Raw genomic sequence first — 22,926 nt, forward strand, 5'->3', positions numbered from 1 at the left:
GAATAGGGGGATCCCTGGGTGGCGCAGCGGTTTGGCGCCTGCCTTTGGCCCAGGGCGCGATCCTGGAGACCCGGGATCAAATCCTACGTTGGGCTCCTGGTGCATGGAGCCTGCTTCTCTCTCTGCCTGTGTCTCTGCCTCTCTCTGTGTGTGTGACTATCATAAATAAAAAAAAAATAAAAATAAAAAAAACAATACGAATAGGAATTATTTATATTTCACACTATATTTTACTGGTTTCATTTCATATATAATACTGCTTCCCTATTCTTAAGTTCCTTATTTCCCCCCACTCTCTCTTTTGAGAGAATGAGCATGTGAGTAGGGGTGGGGAGGGAAGGACAGAGGAAGAGGGAGAGAGAATCGATATGGGGCTCAATCTCACCACCCTGAGATCATGACCTGAGCTGAAATTAAGAGCCCAACTGACTGAGCCACCCAGGTGTCCCACCAATTCCTTATTTTTATTCAATCTCCCATTAAATTGTAGAAGTACTTATTCAGCAAATTTTTATTCAGCTCACCAAGAGTATTTTTGGTGAGCATGTGACTTCAGATTGATTGGGATGTTTTGGTTCACAAGGATTTTCCTTAAAGTTTTCTAGATGATTTTCTGTGATCATCTGACATCTGAATGCTGCTGAGAAGGGTGATGACAAACACATTTTTTTTTTCACTCATAAGTAACAACATTTTTCCTTTAATACAAACTGGGTTTTTTTCAACTCTAAAATTCAGAAGTTAACAGAATATGTCTAGATAGTGTTTTGTTTTGTTTTATTTTGATAATCCTGTCTGCTATCCAATGAACTATTTCCCACTTAAACACTCTGGTCTTTCTTCCTTCATGGCAGCAAATTTCTTTCTGTCACTTTTCAATTATTGCTTGTCATTTATATATTCTGTTCTTTCCCTTTAGGTTTTCTATTTATATACATAGAGAAACAGTGCAGCATAGTGGTCATAAACATCAGATCTGGAGTCAGAAATAACTGGATTGGAATCTGAGATTTGCCACTTATTAGCCATATGACCTTAGGCCAGTTTATTAATATATCTGAATCTGTCTATGCATCTAAAAATAGAGACAATAATAATACATAATGGATTGTTAGAAATAAATGAGCTAGCACATATAAAAAGCTTAGCGTAATACCTGGCTCTTTTTAAAATGCTTAATTAATGTTCATCATTGTTTTTTTATTTACTTTGAGCTTTGTTATTTTTTCCTAGAAAAACTTTTAGACTCTTTGTTATTTTATAAAACAACATAAAAACTTTAGCTAACATTTATTGAGAGATAGCTAATTGCTAGAGATGCTAAGCATTTTACATATATTTTCATATTTAATTTCCATCACACCCAATGGAATAGGAATCTATATTTTAACTGAAGAGTAGTTGACATACATTATTATATTAGTTTCCAGTGTATAACATGGTGATTTGATATTTATATACATTAGGAAACAACCATCAATAAGACCTCCATAAGTCTAGTTGCCATCCGTCACCATATAAAATTATTACAATATTATTGACTATATTCACTATGTTGTACACTATATCGTCATGACATCTATCTAATACCTGGAATATTGTACCTCTTAATCATCTTAACCTAGTTTGTCAATTCCCTGTACCGCACTCCACTCTGGCAACCATCACTTTGTTCTCTGTATCTAAGAATCTGTTTCTATTTTGTTTATTTTGGTTTTTAGATTCCATGTTTAAGTGAAATCATATGGCATTTGTCTTTCTTTGGCTAATTTCACTTAGTATTATCCTCTCTAGGTCCATCCATGTTGTTGCAAATGCCAAGATTTCATTTTTTAAGGTTGAGTAATATTCCACTGTGTGTACGTGCTACATTTTCTTTATCCATTCATCTACTGATGGACACTTAAGTTTCTTGTATATATTAGCTATTGTAAATAATGCTGCAATGAATGTAAGGGTGCATATATCTTTTTGAATTGGTGTTTTCACTTTCTTCGGCTAAATACCTAGAAACTGAATTGCTGGTTATTAATTTTTGAGAAACCTCTGCTGTTTTCCATAGTGGCTGAACCAACTTACATTCCCATCAACAATACACAAGGGTTCCTTTTTCTCCACATCTTTGCCAACACTTGTTATATGTTGTCATTTTTTTATAATAGCCAGTTTGACAAGTGTGAGGTGATAGTTCATTGTGGTTTTGATTTGCATTTCTTTGATTAGTGATGTTGAACATCTTTTCATGTGTCTGCTGGCCGTCTATATGTCTTTTTTGGGAAAATGTCAATTTAGATCCTCTGCTCACTTTTTAAATCAGATTTTTAAAAAATTATTCATGAGAGACATAGACAGAGAGAGAGGCAGAGACACAGGCAGAGAGCAGGCTCCCTGCAAAGGGGCCCGATGCGGGACTCGATCCCAGATCCAGGGATCACGCCCTGAGATGAACACAGAGGCCCAACCACTGAGCCACCCAGGCATCACTAAATCAGATTTTTTTATATTGAGTTGTGTGAGTTCTTTATATATTTTGGATACTAAGTATCACTAAGATCAATCAAGGAGCTTACTGCCTATGTTTTCCTGTAGGAATTTTATAGTTTTATGGTTTGCAGTTTACGTTTCAGTCTTTTATCCATTTTTAGTTTATTTTGGTGTATGAAAACAGTCCAGTTTTATTCCTTTACATGTAGTTGTCCAGTTTCCCAACACCATTTTTTGAAGAGATTGTCTTTGTTCGCATTTTATATTCTTCCTTTTGTTCTTCACAGAATAATTAAGCATGGGTTTATTTCTGGGCTCTGTGTTCTAGAACATTGATCTATGTGTCTGTTTTTGTACCAATACTATGCTATTTTGATTTCTATAGCTTTGTAGTATAGTTTGGAATCTGGGAATGTGATACACCCAGCTTTATTCTTTCTCAAGATTGCTTTGGCTATGTGGGGTCTTTTGTGGTTCCATATAAACTTCAGGATTATTTGTTCTAGTTTTGTGAAAAATACCATTGGTATTTTGATAGGGATTGCATTTAATCTGTAGATTGTTTTGGGTAGCATGAACATTTTAACAATATAAATTCTTCCAATCCATGAGCACCATATGCTTCAATTTATTTGTATCACCTTTAATTTCTTTAATCAATGTCTTACAGTTTTTAGGATACTGATCTTTCAACTCCTTGGTTAAATGTATTCCCAGGTATTTTATTCTTTTTGATGCAATTGTAAATGGTATGGTTTACTTAATTTCTCTTTCTGATAGTTCATTATTAGTGTATATAAGTGCAACAGATTTCTCTATATTGATTTTATCCTGTAACTTTACTGAATTCATTAGTTCTAATAGATTTTTGCTGGAGACTTTAGGGTTTTCTGTATATAATATCCTGCCATCTGCAATTGGATGATTTTTATTTCTTTTTCTTGACTAATTACTGTGAGCAGACCTTCCTGTAGAATAAAATGGGGAGAGTGAGCATCCTTGTCTTGTTCCTAATAGAATAGAAGATTTCAGCTTGTCACCATTGAGTAAGATGTTAGCTGTGGGTTTGTCATATATGGCCTTTAATATGTTCATGTATGCCCCTTCTATATACACTTTGTTGAGAGTATTTATCATAAATGAATTTTTATTTTGTTGAGTACTTTTTCTGCATCTATTGAGATGACCATATGATTTTTATCCTTCATTTTGTTAATGTGGTGTACCATATTGATTGATTTGTAGATGCTGAACCATCCTTGCATCCATAAAATAAATCCCACTAATCATGGTGTGTGATCCTTTTAATGTATTGTTGAATTCAGTTTGCTAATATTTTGTTCAGGACTTTTCCCATCAAGTTCATCAGGGATATTGGCCTGTAATTTTCTTTTCTTTTTTTCTTTTCTTTTTTTTTTTTTTTTTGGTAGTGTCTTTGGTTTTTGATATAAGGGTAAGGCTAGTATTGTAGAATGAGTTTAGAAGTGTTCCTTCCTCTTCAATTTTTTGCAATAGTTTGAGAAGGATAGGTTTTTTTTTTTTTTTTAAGATTTTATTTATTTATTTTTTTAATTTATGATAGTCACACAGAGAGAGAGAGAGGCGGAGACACAGGCAGAGGGAGAAGCAGGCTCCATGCACCGGGAGCCTGACGTGGGATTCGATCCCGGGTCTCCAGGATCGCGCCCTGGGCCAAAGGCAGGCGCCAAACCGCTGCGCCACCCAGGGATCCCAAGAGAAGGATAGGTATTAACTCTTCTTTAAATGTTTGGTAGAATTCAAATGTGAAAGCATCTGGTCCTGCACCTGTCTTTATTGTGGTTTTTAAAATTATATTATTGATTCAATTTTATTACTAGTAAGCGGTCTGTTCAGATTTTCTCTTTTTTTTTTCTGATTTTTTCTGATAGTCCTGAAAGATTATATGTTTCCAGGCATTCATCCATTTCTTATAGTTGTCCCAATTTGTACTATATAATTTTTCATAGTAGTCTCTTACAACCCTTTGTATTATTGTGGTGTTATAATTGTAACTTCTTCTCCGTTTCTGATTTATTTGAGACTCTTCATTTTGTGGTGGTTTTTTTTGGGGGGGGAAGGGGGGTTGTTTTTTATAAGTCTGGGTAAAGGTTTATCAATTTTGCTTATCTTTCCAAAGAACTAACTCTTAGTTTTATCAATCCTTTATATTGATTTTTAATTCTCTATTTCATTTATTTCTGCTCGGATCTTTATTATTTCCTTTCTTTTGCTAACTTTGGACTTTTTGGTGGTGGTGTTCTTTTTTTTTCTAGTTTCCTTAGGTGTAGGGTTACATCATTTGAGATTTTTCTTGTTTCTTGAGGTGGCCTGTATCACTACAAACTTCCCCCTTAAAACCATTTTTGCTACTTTCCATATATGTTGAAATGTTGGGTTTTCATGTGTATTTGTCTCATAGTATTTTTTTTCTGATTTCTTCATTTACCTATTAGTTGTTGAGTAGCATGTTGTTTAGTCTCTATGTGTTTATGGGTTTTTTTTTCCAGTTTTCTTCCTGTAATTGATTTCTAGTTTCTTTTTTTTTTTTTTTTTTATTTATTTATGAGAGAGAGAAAGAGAGAGAGAGAGAGAGAGAGGCAGAGACACAGGCAGAGGGAGAAGCAGGCTCCATGCACCGGGAGCCCGATGCGGGACTCGATCCCGGGTCTCCAGGATCGCGCCCTGGGCCAAAGGCAGGCGCCAAACCGCTGCGCCACCCAGGGATCCCTGATTTCTAGTTTCTTGATCCAACAAGATGCTTGATATGATTTAAATCTTCTTAAATTTATTGAGACATTTTTGTGACCTAACAAGATCTTGGAGAATGTTCCATATGCTCTTGGGAAGAACATGAATCCTTCTGTTTTTGGAAGGAATGTTTTGTATATGTCTATTAAGTCCATCTATTCTAATGTGTTATCTCCTTGTTCTTCCTTTTTATCTGTTAATATTTGTTTTATATATTTAGGTGGTTCTATATTTACAAATGTTATATTTTCTTGTTGGACTGATCTCTTTATCATTATGCAATACCCTTCTTTATCTCTTATTACAGACTTTGTTTTAAAATATATTTTGTCTGGTATAATTATTGCTAATCTAGCTCTCTTACCACTTCCTTTACACAGATATCTTTATCTATTCCTTTTCTTTCAATCTGTGTGTATCTTTAGGCCCTAAGTGAGTCTCTTGTAGGCAGCATAGAGATGGGTCTTGTTACTTTATTCATTCGCCACCTTATGTCTTTTGATTGGAATATTTAGTCCACTTATATTATAAGTATTATTGGTAAGTATGTGTCTACTGCTATTTTGTTCATTGTTTTTGGTTGTTTTTGTAGTTCTTCTCCTTCCCTTTCTTCCCTTTCCTTGTGATTTGATGATTTTCTTTAGTGTTAGCTTTGGATTCCTTTCTCTTTATTGTTTTGTGTTTCGATAATAGGTTTTGGTTTGTGGTTTCCATGAGACTTATATATAATAACCTATGTATAGCAATCTATTTTAAATTGATGGTTATTTAAGTTTGACCACATTTTAAAAGCCCTACATCTTCCCTACCATGTTTTTTGGTTTTGATGTAATATTTTCCATATTTTCATTTTGTGTGTCCCTTAAATAATTATTTTAGACAGAGTGGATTTTACTTCTTTTGCCTTTTAATCTTCATACTATTTTTATAGATCATTATTCCACTCACTTTATTGTATGGTTACCTTAATCAGTGAGACAGTTTTTCTTCTGCATATGGTCTTATTTCTACTGTTGACCCTTTTTTTTCTACTTAAAGAAATCTCTTTAATACCTCTTTTAAAGCTGTTTGAATGGTGATGAATTACATTAGCTTTTGCCTCTCTAAGAACTCTGTCTTCCTTTCCATTCTGAATTATAACCTTGCTGGGTAGGATATCCTTGATTACACATTTTTGTTGTTGTTTTCAGCATTTGGAATATATTACCCCACTACTTTCTGGACTGCAGACTTTCTGGTGAAAAATCACTCTTTTTTTTTTTTAATTTCAGAAAAATGGTTGAATTTTTATTATGCCTGTGACTATACTTAGAGATATATAACTTGCATCTAAGTTTTATGAATACATTATAGATTGAATTTTTCTCATTTAATAAACACAGACATGTTTATGAAGATACTTTATAATTTTATGAAAACCAGAAGGAAGTAAATTATTACAAAGAAAAAAAGGAAGCTATCTTTCATCAGTCTCATAGTACAGAGGCTTTTAAACTTTGTCTCTTGTGACAGGCTTACCAGAATGATGAATCAATAGTCTTATCCAGCTCCCCTTAGATATAACTAATTGCTTTACTGTTTCTGCTTTTAAGGTTCTCTCTTTATCTTTAATTTTTGATAGTTTAATCTTAATGTGTTTTGATGTAGATTTATTTGGGTTCATCTTGTTGAAGCCTTTCTACACTTTCTGGACCTGGATATCTGTTTCTTTCTCCAGCTTAGGGAATTTTTCAGTTATTATTTCTTCAAACATGCTTTTCCCCCCTTTCTCTCTCTCTTCTCCTTCTGAGGCCTCTATAATGTGAATGGTAGCATGCTTGATGTTCCTTAAACCATCTTCATTTTTTAAATTTTTATTTGTCAATGTTTAGTTTGGGTGATTTCTACTAACCTGTCTTCCAGATCTTTGATCTGTTCTTCTGTATCATCTAATCTGCTTTTGGTTCCCTCTACTGTACTATTCATTTTTGTTATTGTGTTCTTTAGCTCTAATTGGCACTTTCTTATATCTTCCATTTCTTTGTTAAAATTCTTACATGTTCTCCATTCTTTTCCCAAGTTTGGTAAGCATCTTTATGACCATGACTTTGAACTCTTTATTGGGTAGATTGCTTCTCTCTATTTAGTTTAGTTCTGTTCTGAAGTTTTATTTTGTTCTTTCGTTTGGAACATATTTCTCTGTCTCCTCATTTTGTCTAGCTCTGTTTGTTTGCATGTATTATGTAGTTCAATTATATCTCCCCATCTTGATGGGGTGGCCTTATGTAGGAGATGTCCTGTGAAGCCCAGAAACACACCCCCATTTGAAAGGCATCTGCTATGTGGACACATGCATCCTATTGCTGTGGTGAAGCCATAACTGCTATTGGCATGTGGATTGGTAGGGTTATTATCCTGTTGACTGTGAGGCCTGGCAGAGGATTGTGCAGGTCTCTCAGTACAGTGTGACCTCTGGCATTAGCAGTCTAGAGGGTAGTTTCCAAAATGGTGCCCATCAACACCAGTATTCCTTCTTCCTCTGGAACACTGTGCCTTGGGTGTGGTTTTTAGTGAGACCTTATGTCTGCCTCTTCTACCCATCTTGGTGCTGTCTCTTGTTATGGAGGCTCAGTTTATCCAGTTTCTTGTTTCCTTTCAGATGGAATTTTTCCATATGTAGTTGCTGTGTCCATGAGTCAAGGTGAGCTCAGGATTTCCATACACCGCCATATTGAACCCTCCCTGGTCATCATTGGTATTACTATGTTATCTGGGTTCCAGTATTCTTATCTAATTTATTTCATTAAGCAATTATTCCAATTATTGGAATTATTCCATTCCAATATTTTTTGTTCTACTTGGCCAGCCAGAAAGTGTGCTACTTCCTCCTGTCTAGGCACATCTGCATCTTTTTAGTTTGTATTCCCCTTTGAAATTAGAAATTCACTTACCTAAACTCCCTGAGGCTAGGACACAGATATGTGATCCACCAATACAATACGACCAAAAATACAAATTCATGAGAGACTTCGGGATTTCATAATGCAAAGACATCATTCAAAAGCTATTTCTGGTACAGGTTGTGGGTGCAACATCTAATTTTCAGAGACTACATTTGTTCTAGAGGTTGTACCCAATGTCCAGTTTTAAGTAACACGTTGAAGTCTCTATGCTCAGCAGGGATAGTAATAGTATCTCCATGAACACTGTTTTCATGTGGTTTAAATTGATGGTTATTACTAACTCCATACTCTTGTTCTCTGGCCCTCTTAAAGAATGAGTAAGGTAGCTGATTGTTATGAGCTGCATTGTACATCTCCCAAACTTCATGTTGTTGAAGCCCTAATCCCCAGTACACCAGGATGTGACTGCGTTTAAAGATAAGGTCTTTAAAGAGGTGACTAAGCTAAAATGAGGTCGTCAGAGAGGCCTTTAATCCAATCTGGCTGGTTTACTTATAAGAGGAGGAGATTGGGCACAGCCACAGGCAGAGAGACGAGCATGGGAAGACACAGCAAGAAAATGGCTGTTTGGAAGTCAAAGAAAGAGGTGTCTGCTAGAGGAAACCAATCCTTTTTTTTTTTTTAAGATTTTATTTATTTATGAGAGACACACACACACAGAGGCAGAGACACACAGAGAGAGAAGCAGGCTTCCTGAAGGGGGCTGAATGTGGGACTTGATCCCAGGACCCCAGGATCACACCCTGAGTAAAAAGCAGATCACACCCTGAGCCAAAGGGAGACGTTCAACCACTGAGCCATCCAGAAGTTCCGAGGAAACCGATCCTGCCAGCACCTTGGTCTGGACTTTCAGCGTCCAAAAATGTGAGAAAATAAATTTCTGTTGTTTAATTCACCCAGTATGTAACAGTTTGTTATGGTAGCCTTAGCAAACTAATACATTGATATTGGTCGATATACTTATTTCCTACTTGAATTTACTAAAATTGACTTGGTTATTTGAAACTAAGAACACTGAGTCTTGAGTCTTAGTGTTTTAATTATAAAATATTATATAATTATAAAAATGGTTTCCACTTCTGACAAGACCAAATAGATTCTTATTGAATCAATCTTCCTTCAGATTACAAGTATAAACCCTGAACAAATTAAACAAACAAAAATTAAAAATTAAAAACAACAATTCCAACTAAAGACACTGGAAAGCAACCAAAAGCAGGCATATTCTGGAACAGACTTGATAGTTGACAGATGGGGACAGCACTGAATGTTTCCCGTTTTCACAATTTCTAGCCTGAAAGCAGGCCCCAATCTTTGCCATGTGGGGATGGCAAAAACTTTAACAGAAAATCTGCTGGGTTTTGGCCAAAAACACTGAAAGAACGTGTTTGAGGAAAACCCAAGCACTGGAAAATGAGGAAGGAAACTTAGAAAGGACAGAGCAGAGGAGGGAATCCCAAGTTCTGTGTATGTACTTGGATCACATTTCTGGCTAATTCCCAAACCACACATGTAAGGGACAGGCTCCAAGCAGCTGAGCTAAGGATAAAATAACAACTGAAACTTGAGCTGCTGCCCAAGAGACATAATTTGCAGTTTTAGTCCTACCAAATTAATTACCTGCTAAAATAAACAGAAAGCAATCCTCTTCAGAGGAGTATTTTAAAAATCCAAGAGTCTTTATAACACATTTATAATTCCCAAGATATATTCCAAAATAATTTTACATATAAAAACAAACATATGTGACCTATTATCAAGAGATAAAACAATCAATAAAGACTACTCCAAAATGACCAGATGCTTGAGTTAGGATTTTAAATCATTATTATAACTATGCCCTAAGAAGTAAATGAAAATATACTAACAATGCATGAAGAGATAGTAATTTGCAGTAGAGAGAAAATAGCAATAAAATAAAGGGAAATTCTAGAACTAAAAAAAAATTTTGAAACAATTATTTAAATACATATATAAAAATACAGAGAAATACATGGGAATCCAAAATAAGAAAATGAGCAGAAGCTTCCACAAGGAGAATGTTCTCTCAGTCTAGTTTGTTACCCAGAACCTAGGAGAGAAAGGCCCATGACCCTTCAAAGGGTGCCAGGTACTTCATGAGAGGGTGAATAGAAAAGATGGGACAGGTCTACAAAATTCATTAGCAATAATCGCCTTATTTTGCCAAGATAGAACTTTTTTTAAAGGTGAACTTCTATCATTACTATCATTTCATTTGAAAAGAGAACTTTGGAAGGAAAAAGTATATAATTTCAGAATATTTGACAGTCCTTCCCCATAAAGCTTATATTTTGCAATCTTACACTGATTGTCAAAAAGGGGGAAGGGATGGAGAAGAGGATTTATTTGAAAAATAAGAATACGATAAAATCACAAATTGAGGGATCCCTGGGTGGCGCAGTGGTTTGGCGCCTGCCTTTGGCCCAGGGCGCGATCCTGGAGACCCGGGATCGAATCCCACATCAGGCTCCCGGTGCATGGAACCTGCTTCTCCCTCTGCCTCTCTCTCTCTCTCTCTCTCTCTTTGTGTGTGACTATCATAAATAAATAAAAATTTAAAAAAAAAATCACAAATTGAAATGTTATTTAACGGTACTGCATCATATATAATTGTTTTCCTGGTACAAATTTTAGATCTATAGTTTACATTATCATGTTTTTAGATACTTCCTTTTTATTTTAATCCAGTTAAAATATGAAAATCCAGTTTCACACAGTATTTTTTATAAAAATGTATTTATTTATTCATGAGAGACACAGAAAGAGAGGCAGAGACACAGGCAGAAGGAGGAGAAGCAGGCTCCATGTAATGAGCTTGATATGGGACTTGGATCACGCCCTGAGCCAACAGCAGATGCTCAACCACTGAGCCACCCAGGCATCCTGACACACAGTCTTTTTTTTAATGAAACAAAATTCTTTTTAATTTTTTTAAATTTATTTATTTATGATAGTCACACACGGGGGGAGAGAGAGAGAGAGGCAGAGACATAGGCAGAGGGAGAAGCAGGCTCCATGCACCGGGAGCCCGACGTGGAACTCGATCCCGGGTCTCCAGGATCGCGCCCTGGGCCAAAGGCAGGCACCAAACCCCTGCACCACCCAGGGATCCCCTGAAACAAAATTCTTAATACCATTTCACTTAATTTATAATATTCTAAGTTAACAGAATTTTCAAGAAGAAAAACTCAACTCTTTTTTTAGGTTTTATTACCTATGGGCTGGGAAGAAAGCAAGTGAAAGCAAGAATGATTCAGATGATACAAGCTGCAGGAATAGAGCTAAAGACACTCCACAGTCAATAGCTTTACCCTGTGCTCCAGTGTAGCTCAGAGCCCTGGAGACCAATACAAAGCCTAAGGAGTTAAGTGCCCTGGTAAGACCTTTAATATGGGTCAACCATGAGGGAATATTTAGTACCCACTGATCTAATGTTCTAAGGAAATATGACACACATGTTCTGACTTGGTCTGTGAAATATAAAGCCCATCCTGGAATTCAAGCCACCAGGGCTGATTAAAACTAATGAATTCGAGTCTAAGGACTTTTGGCCCAAGAGTGCTTCCAAGTTTCTTCAGGGTCATCCATGGGATCCGTCAATCTTCCCCTGTCTACCAGACTTGAAACTGGAGGATTAATTTATCAGCATCAGTCAGGCCCATTTTGCCCAAGAAGCCTACATTTAAAATTTGTATTGCACTAACCTTCCTGAAATGGATGATTGCTTAATTTGGGGAAGATATATGTATACTCTCCTAGGCCAGTCACCTGTAGCATTTATCTATTACCTCATCATTATCATGTCTTCTAATTCATGTCATCTAATTCTGATTTTCAGCACAAATCAAAGTGTTTACTGCCTTCATTTTTTTAACTTTGACAGTGGCTTCATCCTTATGCAATCTCACATTGTTGCCATAATTCACGTTTTATAGATGTGATGCCATCATGAATCTTATTAAAACACCAACTGGAAGATTTTGTTTTTTGAAAGTCTCTTCATTCCACAGGGTAATTTTGTTTTGAAGGAGAGAATTGCTTTATACCATATTGCTTCTTTTCTTGAACAGCTATATATTTTCAAATGACTGTGATTTATATGTGGTGTTTTTCCCCCAACTTTTCAAAGGGTATTGATCCAGTATTTGGAATAGAGATGGATTATTTTTAGGAATTGCTTTTTTAATATTTTTGCCCTTCTGGGAGAAAGCAACTATTTAAATTTACTCCAGTGTCACTTTGCCAGATCAGAGACCCAGCAGCATGAAGAAATAAGAAAGTTTTATCCATTAGCCATATAATTTCTCTTTCATATTTATTGTGGTGGTTGGAATTTATCTGACCTCAATCCCCAATTCTCACTAATACATCTCCTTTGGTAGGACCCATTTGTGGAAACACCCCTGCTTTATGCTGGCCTGAAGTTGAGCACCACAGAGCGTTTTCAGCTGTGTGATCTCCTGGAATATAGGCAATGTTTGCATTCTAATCCATCCTTCCATGACCACAGGCCCCAATGTCTACCTCTTGACCCCTCTGATCTAAATTAGAAGGCATTAAAGGACATTTTCACTTATTTCTTAATGAACATTGCTTTTTCATGTAAAACATATTAGTAGAACATTCTCTTAAATTCATTGGATATTGAGCAAATATGCTTCAAAGTGTTTGCATGCTATGTGAACATGAATTTTTATTTTTAAGTAAAGTCGATAATAAAAAAAAATAAAACTTAAGAAGGCACATAAAGAGAATTAAATATATGTGACCAACTCCCTATCTTAACTCAATTATAATCTACAGGGCACATACTATTTTGTCTAATCAGCATACCTTTTTTAAGGAAACAACTCCATTTTTTATCCATCTAGTTTAGTGGGTTAACCCCATCCCCACTAATATAGAAGTAAACATGTGACACAGGCCTGATCAATCAATTTCTAGTCCCCACCCACATTGGTCCAGGGTAAACACATGACCCAGGCCTGGCCAGGTCTTCCTCAGAACTTGGATTTATTGAAGCTATCAGAAAAGATGTACTCATCTCTCTGAAGTCAGGGGCTCTAAGGAGCATATAGGCTGGTGGCCACCGAGGCCATCTTGCAGCCATGTGGAGGGAACCTATTAGAAAGTTTCCAAGCAGAGGCAAGAATTTTTAGGAGATAAGGAGAGACAGAATCTTGATGATGTCAGCCAAGCAATTCTCTGAGACACCAGCTGGGTGTCCTACAGCTTAACTTAATATGACAGTATGTACCTGGAAAGAGCATCAGATCTCACAGGTTAAGGCCTCAATCCCACAAGACTCCCCCTTACTTCAGATGCTAATCACAAGTAAGACTCCTGGTTACCCACAATTTCTGTCCAACTCGGCTATAAATCAGAGGTTCCCATGACCCCATCCTTGGGTTTGACTAATTTACTGGAAGGCTCCCGGAACACAAGGAAACAGTAAATTTTGTTCACCAGCTTATTAACTTAAAGGACATGGTAAAGGACACAGATGAACAACCAGATGAAGAGATCCATAAGAAGTCTGGAATGGTACCAAGTGCAAGAGCTTCTGTCCCTGCGAAGTTGAGGTACATGACCCTCCTTATATATGGATATGTTCACCAATCTGGAAGTCCTGTAAACCCCAAACTCTTGGGATCTTTATGGAAGCCTCCTCATTAGGCAAAATCAATTATTAATTCCATTTCCAGTCCCTCCCTCCTCTCTGGAGAATAGATGATGGGGCTGTAAATTCTAAGCTTCCAATCACAGCTTGGTTTTTCCTGTGACCAGCTCCCCCCACCATAGGAGCCATTCAGGGACCCTCCCAGAGTCACTTCATTAAAAGATACCCCTATCTCCCAGGATATTACAAGGAGTTAGAAGCTCTGTGTCAGGAACCGGAGACAGAGATCAACTTTTTTTTTTTTTTTTTAAGATTTTATTTATTCATGAGAGACACAGAGAGAGAGGCAGAGACACAGGCACAGGGAGAAGCAGGCTGTCTGTGGGGAGTCTAATGCAGGACTTGATCCCAGACCCCAGGATCATTCCCTGAGCCAAAGGCAGATGTTCAACCACTGAGCCACTCAGGTCCCCCCAGAGATCAATTTATATTTTCTATTATCTCACAGTACCCAATGCCAGGTTTGCTTTCTTGGATTTTCCAGTTACAGATGCTAATCAATTCCCATCTTATTTAAACTACTTTGAGCTAGATTTCTGTTGCTTGCATCCAAAATAGTTCTGACAATTGGAAAATCTGACCTAACTACTTCTCTTATCATCACTAAATATGTTAGTAAAATAGCCTTTTCCTATTCCATCTGGTTTATATGAACTATATGGTCTACTCCATATTTCCTACTCTGTCAGTCATTCATATGAAAAGATAACAAAATCATGAGAAGTAGAAGTCTGAATAAAACATTCACTGAGCACATATGTCTTAGGATTCATGCTAGGCCTTTTATATCAGTTGCTTGATTTAATTTTTGCTGTTCTCTTTAGTACTACATTTAAATCTTACAACTCCTCTTAAGAGTATTGATATCATTTTCACTGCTTTATGGGATAAATACCCCCAAAGTCTCTATGCTGAGTTCTGAAGCCCCTTTGCCATGCACCCTCCTTCCTTCCTCCACCATTTAATTACCTCACAGAGATGAAGATACAGTGAAATCAGATTAATACAACAAAGTATAGAAAACATTATGTTGCCACCTTTAGGCTTCATGGAAAATCCCTGATTTTCATAGCATCTTTCATTTATTTTAAATAGACATGTTAAAAATTTTTTGCATTTTAAAACTAAAAAATTGAAATATGCCTACAACTGATCTTACAGTTCAACAGATGTCTTTTCTTTTTCTTGACAAGTTTTTATTAAATCAAGGGCATATCAGACATTAAAAGTATGTGAGGATTAATGAAACAAGGCAATAAATCTTCTACTTAAGCCAGACCATGCCATTTACTTAGTGCTTGGAGTGCATTAATCCACCTGATGAGTTTTTCACCCAGCAGTCAACTGAGGCTAGACACAGGACACTCGGTAGAATAGAGAATAAGAGTATCAGATTTGCCACCCCAAAATATGCTACTTGTGGCATATTGATTATTTTGAGCTGGAAGCACCTGAAAAACCAAAGAGAAGGAAGAAGCTTTCTCTGAATTCTCCTTATCTGCTTAAAGACAGATTCTCCAAAGGAACTCAATTGTCGTAAATCTGCTCCTCATGAGCTTCATCACCCAGGGAAGGCTGATTCTTGTCCCAGGAGAGGAGCCTAGAACTTGATCCCACACCCAGACAAAGTGTGTCACAGACTCACACCTCACATCTACCCTCCATAGGGCACATTCACTTTTCCCTAAAAATCATTTGCTCTCCCCTAGGAGGCTGACATCCTCCTCCTCTTTCTCTATTAAGATGATATTGTTGAATAACAAAAATTTAACCAAGTACATTTTAAAGATCTAAATGGCCTTACTAAGCAATTCATGAATTGGGCAGCATTGCACCTAGAAGGAGAGGGGAGCTCCAAATGGCTACAGATAGGGAGAGGTTTTCAAAGGCAGGACAAGGGGGTCATAAACAGAAAACGATTATTTCATTATTTCAATAATTATTTCATTATTTCGTCAAAATTGTTTTAGCAAGTAGATTAGCTCATCTCTCTTTGAGGCAAAGGGGAGGGCCATGTGACAGATTGCCTCTTTGATGGTGATCAGAAAAATACTGATTGACTGGTTAAGACTAGATTTCTGGGGGGTTGAAACTGCAGGTAGGTGAGGTATTAAGTCTTGGTTTACCGACTAGGAGCCTTAAGCGACACTATTTGGGGGCATATGGCTTTGTTTCTAACAATATTAATAAATAATAATATAATAATAGTAATAAATATATTAATAAATAATATAAATAATAATATTAAGAACGTCTTTTTTCTTAAGCTACCCAGGGAAATTACTTATTTCTCCCTGGAATCTCTCACATATATATCTTAGTAAACTTCTATTTGCTTTTCTCTTGTTAATTTGTGTTTTATTCAATGGTCTCAGCTAAGAACTCATAAGGGTGGAGGGAAATTATTTTTCCCACCCAACGAAAATAATACATCCCCTAGCCAGGACATTGCCAAAGGAAGTCTTCAGTCACCATTATTGTACAAAGGGTTCCCTGGAAGTGCCAGGATACTGAGAATCCAGAAGAGGAAGGAAGCAGAGTGGGCAACTGTGCTAGAAGGGGAGAGAAAGACAGAAGACAATTCACCTACCAGATCAACATGACTCAAGCGCAACCATGCATGGTATTTCTTTTCGGGCTTCCTATTTGATATTCTTATCAAAAATAAATTTTTTAAAATTTTTTTATTTATTTATGATAGTCACACACAGAGAGAGAGAGAGAGGCAGAGACATAGGCAGAGGGAGAAGCAGGCTCCATACACTGGGAGCCCGACGTGGGACTCGATCCCGGGTCTCCAGGATCGTGCCCTGGGCCAAAGGCAGGCGCTAAACCACTGCGCCACCCAGGGTTCCCTCTTATCAAAAATAAATTAAAAACTCAGAGTACCTCAGACTTCTTTTATATAAAATATTGTCTATCAATATTTACAACAAATAAAACATCAAATCCAATAAATGAATGCAAAGCCCATCATTTTTCTAGCTTTATTCCATAATGTGTCTATGACCAAGATTGCTTCTGCTTATTAGGCACATTCCATGGTACAAGGCCTAGCATTATATCACTATTGACTCTTAAATTTACATACAATAGTACTTTAATATCTTTTCATTTATCTCATCTGAGCTCCACGGTTCTGTTGTGAGATAAGAGAGAAAATTTGATTACCCTCTTTTTTCAGCTAACATGCCCAGAGTAGATCTTCAATAACTATTTATTGAATAGATAAAAAATGAAGAAATTGCAGTTCAGAGATTGTGTGTGTGCACATGTGCATGTGTGTGCTTTGCCCCAGGTCACACTGGGCATGAAAAACAGAATCCATATTTTCTGGTATCAAGCCAGTTATTTTGCCTGCAATGACAGTCTTTCCTGAGCCTCTACCAGCCAATCCTCCTGGTGAAGGATCAAAGTGAGCCCCAGATCTGACCGGGGCCAGTCCCAAGGTGAAAATTTCAGGAATCACACAAAGGAGCAAGTACATTCTTTCACAACTCTAGTTCGAAGTCATATCTTGGGTGAGGCTTGTGACATAATTGATGACTTTCAAACAGATCACCAGGCAGAAAAGAGAGAGGACAGGATAAGTCTCCACTCTGGAGAGCTGGATCTCTTGATCTTCTGGAAGACAATACTTTTAATTTTCATCAGTGCAAGACTATGTTCCAAACCAGAAGGGGTTTGTCTAATTCATCATGCTCCCTGGGCACACAATGGGACCCCTGACAAGCAGAACATTGGGGAGTGAGAGAAATGAACATCACGAATGCTCATGAATTGCAAATGCTTCTTCCTTAAAGGATGGTCTCTTGCTTGGGACCATCTGCTTGATATAACTGGATCCAGGTCCTCGGGCTAGAAACATCTGCCACTTTAATAATTTTACCTCTTAATTAAAGCACAACCATAAGGGGGCCAAGCATAGCTATGACCCCGGACATATCAGACGTTAGCCACACAGAGTGGAGAATTCATTTGCCTCGGTTTGGCATGAATGAGATCACATAGGTGTGTAGTTCACCCAATGTGTGGGGTCCCTACTGAGATAAAACAAATCCTGGCAAATGAGTACCCTTTCCCCATTGACTTTGTGTATCATTTCAAAAATACTTTATCTTCAGATTTAATTGCTCTTGCACTGGTGGGGCCTCCTGACCAGTTGTCTTTATGCTGCTCTGCCCTGCAGCATCTTGGTCAAGTAGTTAATGACCTATAAATAAACACTAATACACTAGGGGAGATGCTATTTAAGGGAACTCTGCACAAAACCTTTTGTACCACAAGAGTTCTTTTATAATGCAAATAGTCACCCTTTAATTGATCTATTTTGTAAGTTCAGGCTTTCATATCAGTTTCACATGCATCATCACAGAAATAATGTGTGGAAATACTCCAGTGCATACACAGTAAAGCACTAAATAAATGCTAGGTGACACTGTTATGTCTCACTTTGGGATGCACCCACATTATCTTGAACTTAGGTCAAATTGTAAGCATACCACAGAGATTCTGGGTATACATCTGTCTACCCCCACCTCATTAGTCTGTGGTCTCTCTAAATGCTAGACACTTACATTGCTTATATTTTGTTTCTCCTTTAGCTGTTTAGTTTTGAGTGCTGTACCTTGGTAGTAGATGCCGTCAAAGTGATTAAGTGAGAAAGAGGACCCAATATTTGTACATCATTCATTCATTCAACAAATACTTATTCAGCATCCCTTTGTGCATTGGGAATGTAGCCATAAGCAAGACAAGGTAATGCCTTTGTAGAGCTTTGTTCAAGTGGAGTAGAGAGAACTAAATATATAAATAAATAGACTGCTCAGTAAAATGCCAGTAATAAACATTACCTGAGAGACAGAATGAAGCAGAGGATGGAGATGGAGAAGGTGTTTCAAGTAGGCTTGATCACGGAACACCTCTCTTAGGAGCTGAAGAGAATGCTGAAGAGTGCCATGGTGGATGTCATGCCAAGAAACAGCAAGTGGAGTTGCCCTGAGATTGAAATGTGTTTGGTATCTTTGGGGAACAGCAAGATGGAACATAATGGATGGGAAAGAAAGGGTAAAAGAGATGATGGTAGGAAACAAGGTTTAAGAGGTAGGTAGGTAGGTGCCAGATTATGTCAAACCTTAAGGGTACCAGGGAAAGGATGAATGCTATGTCCCACTGGACTGTGAAAGAGAAGACTTGCTATATCCCTTTCAGTTCCTTCTCTGGAGGAAAAGAATACAGTTGAATGATTATGAAACCCACAACAGAATTTAAGAGACTCTAAAAAGCCACCAAAACTTTGAAAACTACAAAGGTGTCAATAAAGACCCAGCATCCTCATTTGACAGTTGTAACCTGAATAAATTCTGGTATTTTATATGATCCAGGCTCAAGGAAATGTCTGGCAATCAAAAATAATTAAAGTCATTCAAATACATACTTAAAGAATTGTAAGGGAGATTAAGTTAATAATGAAAAACTGCTTAAAGCCCCTCCCTTCTACCATTGGCTCACACTCCACCATCGCATTATTTTATGTTCTCCTTCCTAGTTTCCTCAGCTTCTCCCACACATCTCACAAACACCCCAAATTTGCAGGCTCGGCTCTTTGCTCCTTCACCTAAACACCCCAGAAGGTACTCTGCCCCTGTAATGTCTGCAATGGCCAAAAAGACCCAGAAGCTCCACACCCCAATCCTCCTCCCTTCAATACTTCTTGGAGGGTATAGCTCTTCTCCCCTTCTAACTGCTTTCCTCATGGAAATACCTCCTAAAGACTCTGGAACAGAAAATCATTCATTCTACTCCACAAATAAGAAAAGATTGTGCTCAGAATGGGGAAGCAACATGTCTCTTTAATAGAATAAAACTAAGATCCCCCTGTGTTTTCAATACAACACTTTTTCCAGGATGGGTAAAACACAATGTAAGTGCCAGATGCCAGGCATTGACACCTGCACCAACTCGTGTGGTCTCCAATGGAGGAAAACATTCAGGCTTTGAAAAGATGATTTTACATTCCAAATGACACTCAGCTGCCATGTTCAAAGCCTGGAATGGAAGCCATGACTACCAAGGTCTAATCAAGTTCTCTAACACCTGGGCTTCTAATTTCAAGCCTGGTGCTCTCACACTAAGACAAAGGAAGGGATTCACTGTCTTCAAACTCTCAAAGGCAAGACTCCATTTCTCCCCCTGGGGACAGAATTTGAGAGAATAGTATTGATTTTCTATTATCTGCTTTGTGAATCATCCATGTCACACAGCTTATCTGTTTGGGGCTTATTTGTTTCTGTGAATGGGCAATTCAGCCATGGGTACAATATTCAAAGGATATGAATGGGCTAAAGTGAAAAAGCAAGAAATCCTACACACTCCAGTTGTCTAGGTCCCTTCCCTACACAGTTTTCCAGAAGTATTCTGTGCATCTATAAATGATAGATTGATGTATCAGTGATAGACTACTAAGCTGATTTCCATCTTGTGGTTTTACAAAACACAGTGTTTCATATATCTTGTTTTCTATAATAATTTAACTTAGTTCTTATTTCATGTTAGTGCACAAAGAGCTTTCTCATTCTTTGTGAGAGTTAAATAGTGTGCCATTGTGTGGGTGCACCACAACTATTTAACTGGTCCTCTGTTGATGAACATGTATATTACTTCCACGACTTGACTGTTGCAAATCTTGCTGCTACATTTAATTTCACATCATATCTCATATAGGCAACCATATCTAGCATATACCAAGTAATTTACCTAGCTTGGAATTACTGCATCAAGAGTATTTTTTCATTTTAATAAATATTCAATTGGCAAATTGACCAGGGCCTGGACCAATCTACAGAGCAATCAATGAAGTATGAGCAGGTACCAACACTTTTGTCCTGAATTAAAAATCTTACTCCAGGACAGACACCAAATTGCTTTCTTAAACATGCTTAGGGCAATGATTTCATAGTAAGCTTGAGAAAGAGCTAATCATTTTGGAAAATCTACTAAAAAGTAAACATAAATGTGTACACTTTATAAAAATTCGTACTTATGAAGAAAATGACAAGTGTTGTAATATCCAATTTCTAAAGAACTCTCAAAATCTAGGCTTTTAAAAGGACAGAAATTAATAGATGATGTTTCTTTCTGCTAATGAAAGAGGCAGGGTTTCACCTTTGATGAAAACTATAAAGCCACAAATCCAAGAACCTCAACAGGCCCAAGTACAAGAAACATGAACAAAACTATGAAACACATTATAATAAAATTCCTCAAAACCAGTGATAAAGAGAAAATGTTAAAAAGTAGCTGGGGCGGGGTGGGGTGGAGATATATTACCTAAAGAGGAGCAAAGATAAGGCAGATGACAGAATTTTTGTAGGAGATAGTGCAAGTGGGATGACAATGGAGTGACATCTTTAAAGTAATGAGAGAAACTATTACCTTGGAAGTCTATACACAGAATAATCATCTTTCCGAACCAAAGTGAAATGAAAACTTTCGAAGACAGAAAAACTGAAGGAATCCATTCCCAGCTGACTGGTGCTACAGAAAAGTTAAAGTAATTAGGAAATCTTTCAATCAGAAAAAAAAATTCCAGATGGAAAATAGATCTATAAAAGGATGAAGAACACTAGAAATAGTGATGGTGTAGATAATATATAAATATAGAAAATATTTTCTTATCATTTAAATCTTTTTCAAAGATCATTGATGACTTCCATTCTGGGCAAAATGGTGTAGACTTATCTATCCCTGTTTTTTCCCACTAATTAAAATGATAAATACTGGAAATGACGCAAGAGACAGGCAAGGAGAATTCTGACAAGTGGAAAGAAAAAGGCAGATTGTTCAGAACTCCAGAACAGGAGGAACGAGATAGAGGCAGAGTATCAAATGGCCCCTCCTCCCTAAAGCCCTTCACACAACAGAATAAGGCAATTCTAGCATTTCTCAATCCTCAGCCTATAACAGACGATATCCCAGGTTAAGTTCATTTCTTCCCCAGATCAAAAGGGATTCCCAGGGATGACACCAGGAAGGGTAGCCAAACTGGCAGCAGAACTGATCAGAAGCCCCTGGCCCTCTAATAATAAGCTGCAGGGTGGGTACCATTCTTCCCTATTGGGCCTTATATTCATCTTCCTAATCCAGAGACATGGCATAACCAGGGACACCAACAAAGGGGAACCTGCACAACAAATTTCCCAGCCCAAGGAGTGCTCTGCTTCCATGCCAGTTGTAAGATACATCTCCACCACCAAGATTGATGGCTTTGCCATGGGCAGTGGCAAAAAGGGATCCCAACACAATAAGCACCCATGTTAGGAAGAGCTCTCTGTTCCTGTGAATCAGGGTCTTCTGCTTAAATACATTAAGAATGGTCTGGTCTGAGGAAGGTCTTTCCACCCTGTCTGGCAGGAGGGATCCAGGGGAGCCATAGAAGCATTAGATAAACACAATAGACCCAGGTGGCATCACAAAGCATCAGATAAACATAACAGACCCAAGTGGCACCACCAAAATTAAATAGTGATTGGAAGCTTGGCCTACAAAAAATAGGTCAGGATCTATGAGCTAATGTTAAACAGTGTGACTTCTTGACAAAATTTGAAAATTTAGAGAGTTGCTAAACTTAATATTCAACACTTGTCCAGGATAACAACAAAAAATATATTGTCATATCAAGAATCAGGAGAACCACAACTTGAATAAGAAAAGACAATTGATACCAACATGGAGATAAATCACATGTTGGAATAATGTAAACAGGGATTTTTTAAGCAGCTATCATAAAAATGTTTCAACAAACAACCACAAATTCTCTTATAGAAGAAAAAGGGAGTAAGTCTAATCAAAGAAAGAGAAATATTAAAAAAGAAACATGGAAATTATAGAGCTGAAACTTACAATATGATAAAGGATAGAATTATTTAGCTTGAAAACAGAACAAGAGAATTAACATAGTGTGGGTGTACCTGGGTGCCTCAGTCATTTAAGCATCCAACTCTTGATCTCAGCTCAGGTCTTGATCTCAGG

General features: G+C 37.3%; 1 long non-coding RNA gene across 1 annotated transcript; it reads right to left on the bottom strand.

The window, feature by feature from the left end:
• Positions 1 to 16,917: 16,917 nt before the first annotated feature.
• LOC111096108 lies at positions 16,918 to 22,926 on the bottom strand. Its single transcript, XR_005358880.1, has 3 exons — positions 22,866 to 22,926; positions 18,750 to 18,894; positions 16,918 to 17,520 (listed from the first exon to the last, which is right to left on the bottom strand). It is a non-coding gene; the product is annotated as an uncharacterized LOC111096108 (long non-coding RNA).

Source organism: Canis lupus, chromosome 5 (assembly GCF_011100685.1).
Source record: "Canis lupus familiaris isolate Mischka breed German Shepherd chromosome 5, alternate assembly UU_Cfam_GSD_1.0, whole genome shotgun sequence".
Taxonomy (NCBI): Eukaryota; Metazoa; Chordata; class Mammalia; order Carnivora; family Canidae; genus Canis; species Canis lupus.